This window comes from Octodon degus, unplaced genomic scaffold, assembly GCF_000260255.1.
Source record: "Octodon degus isolate 3935 unplaced genomic scaffold, OctDeg1.0 scaffold00250, whole genome shotgun sequence".
NCBI lineage: Eukaryota > Metazoa > Chordata > Mammalia > Rodentia > Octodontidae > Octodon > Octodon degus.
Genome location: NW_004524826.1, coordinates 266,811 through 275,773, shown reverse-complemented (window position 1 = coordinate 275,773; position 8,963 = coordinate 266,811).

The window sequence follows — 8,963 nt, the reverse complement described above, 5'->3', positions numbered from 1 at the left end:
CTGGCTGGGGAAGCAAGCGTGACTGGACCTTAGGACACACATCCAGGACAGTTCCCATAACCTTACACATGGACTTCTCAGAACTCAGGCAGGGTTTTGATACAATGGTCTAGACCTGATATAAGCCTGAGGAGTGGATGATATAGAAAGGACAGTTGACACCTAGCTCTTTGTAGCCCATATTTCTGACTCAGAGCAATGGAAGGTTGACTATACCAGCACTCAGAGAGAGGCTTGGCCCGCCAAAATCCTCAACATAATCCCCATAAAGATGATTGGAGAGGCCCAGGGACACTTGCAATTCTCCTGTCATAGATATGTCCATCTCTTGTAAGAAACCCTGTGTGACCCTGGATTAATGAGTAAACAATTCCATTCCTTTGGCTTCTGTTATCTCTGGAAAACCTAGTAGAGCTTAATTGTCCCACAGTGTTCTACTACTAGTAAAACTGGCAGCAACTCCCCAAATCAACCAAAGGCCAAAGCAGTTTTTAGCTGTTGGGACTACACCAGGCTGTGCTTTTAGATGCTCCTGAGGTTACCATCAAGACTGGCATTTCACCTTTTTGAACAGGAGATTTCCCAGACCTATGCAAGCAGTCAGGACATAAGCGACCTGGGGAGGTGTGGTTCACTGTTGGAAGTAGCTTTATTCAAGAAGGACATCAAGAGGCAGGTTATGCAGTTGTCAGTTTACAACAGGTCACTGAGCCCCAAACCTTTTCCTCCATATACTTCAAGTCAAGAAGCAGAGTTCATAGCTCTTACTCAGGCATTGATATTATGAAAGGGGGAAAAAAAAAAGAAATATCAATACAAACTCCAAATATGGATTTTTGATGCAGCATACCCATGTAGCAATCTAAAAAAGAAAGAGCTTGCTGAGAAATAACTTTATAGTCATTTATAAGGCACGACAGGAAATTCTACAACTCTAAGAGGTGATCTATCTTTTCCAAGCAGTTCCCTGTCATGTCTAAAGGGAGACAAATCTTGGGATACCAAAAGGCTGTAGGGAGGCAAGAGGAGCAGCCTTACAACCCCCCAAGACTCTGGCCTTACTCCTAATTCCCGAGGAACCATTACAGTGGTTCTTCTTCAAGGCATGCAGTGCAAAATATAAAAATCCCACGTGGGAAATGATCACTTGAATTTTCACAGAACTAAGAAGAAAGTTGTTCCTCTGAATTGCGGGAAGACCTGAGGCTGCTCTTCAGGAAGTGAGACTCTGGGGTTGTTCTGGGTGCAGCTAAGTAGTCACTGTAGCTCTAATTCACACAGCTGAAGTAGGCACCTGCATTTAAGCTGTGATTTTTAATTGACATATAATGTGGGTAATCTTGCTAAGAGTACAAATCTCAGGCTCTCAATAATTTATCTTTTTTTTTAACCATACTTTCTCCTGTACAGGTAGCACGGAAATCCTCATATGTGGGCTCCACACCCCCAGCTTAATGGTAAAGTTATTTTCTTTCTCCCGTCGGATAGACAACTTAACGGTCACTAACTCTTTTTTCATTATCTTCTGGCAGGTTTGTTTCTTCGACATTCCAGCCAAGAGCCACAAGACCCAAAGCTAGTCGCAGAGCACGTGACTCCAGCAGGGAGGGACTACAACCTCTTCCAGCAGGAAGTAGCACTGTGAAGATAAAGACCTCCGCTTCTTCAGGCTCCTTCAGCGCATCTTGAAGACTTGCGGGGATGCGCGTCTTTCACGGGGCGACGAGGGCGAGGCACACTGGCTGGGAAAGTAGGCGTAACTTGTTCATTGCAAGATCCCAGGCCGCAGGAGCAGGACCGTTCCCCGAGCCCCGCATGGACTTCTTGAGAGAACTCAGGCAGGTTTTCCGTGGGCCAGTCTAAACTTGATGTCAGCCTGAGGAATGAGAGAAATAAAAAAGGACCGTCCACCCTGAGCTCTTTGCCTCTGTGTTCTTTCATCATAGCCAAATTTCATCCTATAGAGCGTACTTATTTTCTACTTTCATTTGGCTCAAATTTGCTTTGCAGAGCCTGTTTCTTTTTTTTACTCTTATATTTAAATAATATAAAACCTTATTACTATTTGCACTTCTCCTTGCTTCGGGACAGAAGCAACCCAGAAACCACTGCCAGACAGAGACTCTGGCACCCCAAACAGCATCCTAAAACCTGGAAGCACTTGTTTAAGAAAAAGATTGCTTTGACATCATTGAAACAGCAAGACTGTTCAGAGGAGGGAGATGATGCGACCATCACTGCAACTGGAACTTCAAAAGTTAGGTTTTCTTCTTTTAAAGATATGCAACTTCTCCAGACTTCTTCCTGCTGAGTATGTAGCCAACATCAGTGCCGATGCTGTGTGATGCTGGTCTCAAGAGGTGAGCAGCCTTGTTTCTTTTCCACAAGAACGAGGAGGATGAGCTAAAGACTGTTGAAAAGATACACCATGTGTGAGGACCCCCTCTGTGTCTGTGCTCTGCGACCCCTCTATTCCTTACTATAAAACACTCCTGCAGCCCTATCAGTGGTGAGATGTGTCCTTCCCTCTCCTCTTACATAGCTGTGAATACTTTTTTTCCCCAAATATATTTTATGTCTTAAAATTTGGTTGGTGGCAAGCAGACAAACCTGAGCACGAACCTGAGTGGCCAGTAAAAATGGGGGTCAACAGAGAACAGCATAAAGAAGGCTGGGCATGTATACCCCTGACAGCATAAAGGGATGTTTGTCAGTGGATAGAGTGGATACGAAAGTTGTAGGGCTTCTTGCTAAGCTGACTGAACAGCCAGGACGCTTGCTGAAGATAGGCCGGGTGAACAGATATCGAGGGTGCGGAATGAGACTTTGATCAGATACGGAGCATGATCAGGCAGGGCGCAGACTGCTCTCTAAACTGATTTAGCAGGATCCTTACTGAAAACTAGGCTGTGTGCGTGGAAGGGCAAGAAGGCCAAGAAGACAGTTTGTCAGACTGTTCAGATCCCCGAGACCTGTGTGCATATTGTGAAAACTTTTTCTCTAAGTTTTTTCTTAGCTATTCCTGTTCATTTACATGTGGAGTTTACTGCTGCAAGCCTTGGGAAAGCCCACCAGAGGGCCGAGTGGCTTCTTACTACGTAAAATATAGAATGACAGAAGCATCTTTGAGTCAACATCATGGCTGGTAAACCAAGACAACTGAAGATCTAATTGATAGATGATTATTCAAAAATGGGAGAGAAGGTTAAACTATTAGTTTGCTTTAATGAATAGTTCTTTTGTGTATAAAGTTAGTATTCTTAGAGCAGAAATGAGAGCTTAAGTTGACTGAACCCTCATCATTTCTGAAGAAACAGTAGGTTAAAATGGAAAGTAGGAAAGGTGTCACCAAGAGGGAAGGGACAATACTGGAACCCCAGGTTCTTAAAAAATCATACGGGCCATGATACAGCCAAAACCCAATATTACATTGGATTTTTACTCCCTGAGAACCTACATGTTTTTATATAGCTTTGATTAGAGTTAGTGAACTTGCAATCCCATGATTTTAATTAGTTTCAGGGCCCACCTTTTACAGGTCCCTGATTGTTCACAGGACTCCACATGGCAGCAAAGTGCTGCTGTGGGTGTGACACTTTACGGATGTGTTCAAGTGGTTCTGCAGTTCATGTCAGTTCTCTCTGCTCGGACTTCCTCACCTGGTAAAAGAGAGCCGAGCCAGTTTCTCTCCAAGCTCTCCTGTGGCTCTGTTATCCAGAGATTCCGTGCTCTGTAAGAAGATTCCATTTCTGTCTAGGTGGGGAATGACTGAAGCAAATCTTGGAGAGGGCACCACACTCTGGTAATGCAACAGGATGGATTTCTCTTGGTAGCTGGTTGCTAGGATCAGCAGAACACCTGTGCAATCAATATGATACCCTTTAAAGATGCTATTGGTTTGGCTCCATCCTTCATCCTGTTGAATTATTACAACAGTGTGTAAGCACAGGGGCTCCAAGGAGCTTCAGTGTCACAAAATACTCATTTTGAGCTGCAGCACCTCCTGGTGAACACACGTTTCTAACCTCCTTTGGCCAGAGCTCTAGAGTTCTCCCCTCAACTCACCAGCGTGCATTCTTCCTTTCTGCAGGCCCTGTGGTAGATTGATTTAGTAGTCTTAATCCCTTCTGTTCAGACACTGAGCTACAACCTCAGTCCCTTTGGTTTTGTTTATTTAATTTATTTTTAGGTACTGGGAATTGAACTGATGACCTCACTCATGCTGCTGCTGAGCTCTAGCACCAGCTCAGCCATTTTTATTTTTTATTTTTGAGTCAGTGTGTCTTGGCGTTGCCCTAGTGGAACTCAAACTTATGATCCTCCTGCCTCAGCATGCTGTTCCTTGATGTCTGGGATGACAGCTGTGGTCTCCATGCCTAGCTCTACTTTCTGTTTATGTAACAGTCCAATGTGAGTGTTGCCAGAAACCTGGTAACTCTTTTCTGCACTTTGAGAGAGCCCAGGCTTTCTGTCTTATGGCTTTACAACAACCCGGGGCTTGTGTGATTTTCTTCATCTACTATGGTAAAGAGAAAAGGGGGCCGGAGAGATGGCTCAGTAGGATAAGCGCTTGACTGGCAAACGCAAGGATCTGAGTTCAATCCCCGGTTCCGCAAAAAAAAAAAAAAAAAAGATGAAATGGAAGAGCCACACCCCTTTCTCAGCTCTACAGTGACACATATCTCTCTTGCTTACTTGTCATCCGCTAGGATCAGTCAGATGCCAAACGTAGGTGGGAAGGGGTGAGCACATACTGTGGCTGCCTTCTAGTGACAGCTTCATACATTGGATGAGAAGCCCAGGTGTTTGTCTCTGCCACAAATGTGCTTTGCAACAATTTGGACATTTTATTGCACTGTCTTTGTTTATAAGTTTTCTGGAGATATTTCCAATGTGTTTCTTATCCTTGTTCTATAGGTAAGGATTTTATTCCCCTCTCTGGCCTCTTTCAAGAGTTTATCTTTTGAGTTTTTAGTTTGGATATTGTATTAAAAAGGGTTCTCCCTAGGAACAAAACTAGTAAAAGACTATATATATATATATACAGTATATGCATATAAACGTATGTATACACATATGTAAATATGCATATGCACACATACAAATATAACACACACACATATACAGATGACTATATTATGAAGGCTGAGACAATATGCTTTTTGGAAATTAGAGAAGCAAGAAAGCTAGTAATATAATTTAGTCTGTGACTGAGGCATGAAAACAAGGGTGTGTGCGTATGTGTTTTCATATGCATGCAATTGTGTGCACATAATCTTATATAGATTCCCCAGTCTGAAAGCCTGAGAACCAAGAGCTCCAATGTTCAATGTTTCTTGTCTCCTATTTTTTTTTATTCAGTTCAGCATCTTCCTGTCCACTCTGGTGGTGAGGGCAGAGTCAAATTCTAATCTCTTCTGGAAACTTCCTCACAAACACACCCAGCAATGATTTATCAGCTGAGTATCTCTGAGCACAGTCAAGTTGACATACACAAATAATCACCACAGATATGATATTTCTTCAGGGTTTTTTTGGTGTTAATCCTGCTTGGTATACTCTGCCCATCCTGGCTATGTGGTTTGATGTTGGTCATTGATTTTAGAAAACATTCAGCTCTTATTTCTTCAAGTATTTCTTCAGTTCCTTTTTCTCTCTTCTCCTTGTATGTATGTTTTGTAATTTCCTGGCAGTTCTGGTATTTATTTTCCTGTTAAGTTTGATTTGTAAAATTTTGCTTTTTGGTTTGGGAATTGTTTACCAACATACCTTCAAGTGCACAGATTCTTTCCTTAATCTCATCAAATCTGCTGTTGAGCTCATCAGAAAATTCTTCATTTTTGTTATATGCTTTGGATTTCTAGATTTTCTTCTTTGAGTTTCTGTCTCTCTGCTAAGGTCATCCATCTGCTCTTGGATGTTTTTCATGTAAGGTTTTTCCTTTGGACAATGACAGAAGCAACATAAAGAAGGCTTTTATTGCTCAGCGCAAGAGAGCTGCCTAAGGAGAAGAAACCCTCTGACCTATGTCAAAGAAAGCTTGGGCTTTTATTGATCTTTGACAGGGATGGAGCTTGGAGGCAGGCAGTATGATGTCTTGGAAGCTGATTGGGGGAAGACAGGATGAAGTCTCAGGAGCCATTGGGGAATCCATGCCACATGTGAAAAAGGAAGAGGAAGTTTACTCTGGGAGAAGGAGCAGGAAGTGGGTTACATGCTATTGCACTTAGGCCCTTTGCCATGTTGGACCAATGCCATGATGATTGGGCACATTTTGTATGGGCCAACCCCATCATTTCACTTTTCCATTAACACTCTTAGCACAGCTAAGAGTGCAAGTTTTGACCATCTACAAATCTCTGCTATAACTGAGTTTGTTTCTTGGTTGGTTCTAGCCCGAATACAAACTGTTAAATTATCTTGTCTCTGCTTCAACATGGCTGAATCCCCAAAACAGCAGCTTATCTTCCCAATGACCACTTCCTCCATCTTCTTCACAGCAGTCCTGGATCCCTTTACCACACACACAAGGGAGCCACCCATCAGCTGCTTGTGGGTTACTGCCCCACCCCTCAAACTCCGCCTGTAGCGAAAGTCCATGAAGTCTCAGCCTTCCTGTCTCAGGTCAGAGGATCCCCATCTCCCTGCCATTGATCCTCTCCTTATCTTCAGAGTTAATAAAGGCTCCCCTCTTCTTTTATTTATACTACTCTGCCACTTCACCACTGAAAAACCTAGCAATTTGGTACTGTGACTCAGATCGGTGTAGCTCTCGTAGACTTCCCTGGTTTTGAGCTTCCTTACCAATACACTCTCTTCTACCTTTACCACCTGCCATTTCTACCTTACATTCAGTACCAGACAGTTCTCACAGGTGAGCCCAATCTCTTCTCGGGGGTATCCTGTCTTATTTTTCCTCTCATCTTGAAAATTTTGAGCTCACATTGTGTCGCCTTTTCTTTGTCCGTCTGGATCCTGCCCCTGCTTTTGCTGGTGGTGACCCCTAAAACAGGTATTGGCCTTTTTCTCTCATACTCACTTCAGGTTAGAAAGTGATGGCTTTTTTTTTTTTTTTTTTTTTTTTTTTTTTTTTTTGTTGAAGGTTTTTTTTTTTTTTTTTTTTAGTGGAACCGGGAATTGAACTCAGGCCCTTGTGCTTGCCAGGGAAGCGCTTATTCCACTGAGTCATCTCCCCGGCCCAGTGATGGCTTTCTGACAGGGATGATATTGGGCTTTTGGACCTGAATCTTTGGCTCACTCAAATTTGGTCACAATGGGAAATATTTCCTTGTATCCTCCAAAACACACCACACTGGGATTTCTCTTAAAGAACCTCAGTACCCTCTGACGCAGAGGATATCTGAAACCCAAACAACTAACTTTTTACTGCCAGATGGCTTGGCGATAATATAAACTCAACAATGGAAGCCAATGGTCTGAACTTTTTGCTGTTCTGTTATCACAATAGCCAGAAATCCCTTTAAAGCCTTTGTTGTCTCTGAAATGAGGCTTCCTCCTTCCTCCCTCCACTGGAAATTCTGTGTCTGCCTCCCCCATCCCCTATAATGACATCTTTGCCTTCTGCTTCCACCTCCACCTCTCCTGTAGGTGCTCTTTCTTCCCCTGTACTGGATCCAAAACCTCAGGTGCCTGCAGCCCCTCCTCCCACCTTTTATCCTCCTGCATTCCATACCCTCTCTTGTGTGCCTCAAGCTTCCCCAGCTGTACTGCTGGCCTACAGCCATTAGCTTTGTGGCCGGTCACCACCATCTTGTTTGCCATGTGGCCATCGACTTCCACCATGCAGTCACATCTGTGAAGTAAGAGCACTGACTTGTGGTGCCACATCATATGATGTGTCACTGCCACCTTTTGGGTCATGTGGCCATCTGCAGTCATCTTGTGATGTCAGAGTATCACCTTGCAGTGCCTCATCACATGATGGGCCACCACCATCTTTTGGCCACTACTGTGACATATAGTAACTATAGATAAGATTTTTTTAAAAAATGTATTTGGTTGCTATAGGGTCACACTACACAGCTCAGACTCATAGTGATCCTCCTGTTTTCAGCCTCCCCAGTGCTGGGCTTATGGGTGTATGCCACTATGCCTGAACTCTGTAGCTGCCTCAGCCTGCCCTGGGGGTAGGGCTGGCACAGCATGTGGTGCTGGGGATCAAACCATGGCCCCTACACTTGCCTAAGCTTGCCTAAGTAGGTGCTTTAGTCTGTTGAGCTATCTCACCAGCCCCAATAAGAGGTTTTTATGTTTTTCAAATTCTGAACTCAGGACTCTGTGCTTGCCAGGCAAGCACTTCTTCTACTGAGCTATCTCCCCAGCCCCTCAAATTCTTATAAGAGATGTATACTAAATGAACTACAAAAAATTCTGACTAGTCTTTTTATAATTACAAACTTTAAAAGGTTATTATAATCTAATTTGGTTAAAATATAATTTGAGTGCACTCTGATTTTGTAAAGATTTTTGTTTGTGTGCCCTGTATTTGTTTATATGTCATTCCATAAACAGCTGTTCCTCTTTTTATTTCAGCTTTGAAGGATAGACTTAGAAGCATACTTCCTCCTGAGTTACCAGCTGGTGTAAGTGATATCAAAATTGGTTTACTCAAAGGTCATTAAAATTTTTTAAGTTAATTAAACAAAAAATCATTAAAATGGGGAGAGATTATTGTATAGGACTCCAACTGATGGACAGAAGGGTAGTCAACTTTATCTGTTAGGAAGGAGTCCCCATTAATCTCCATATTCTCTTGGAAGACACCTCCAATAATTTGATCATTAGTTAAAAGATAAACTTTTTCAGAAAAAAAAAATAAAATAAGGTTTTCTCATAAAAGATGCTCTTTTTTTCCTATAATTTTATTGATAAACAAATAGCAATGAGACAGTTTCAAATCAAATTGGTAGGACAGTTTCAATAATTAACACATTGCATACATT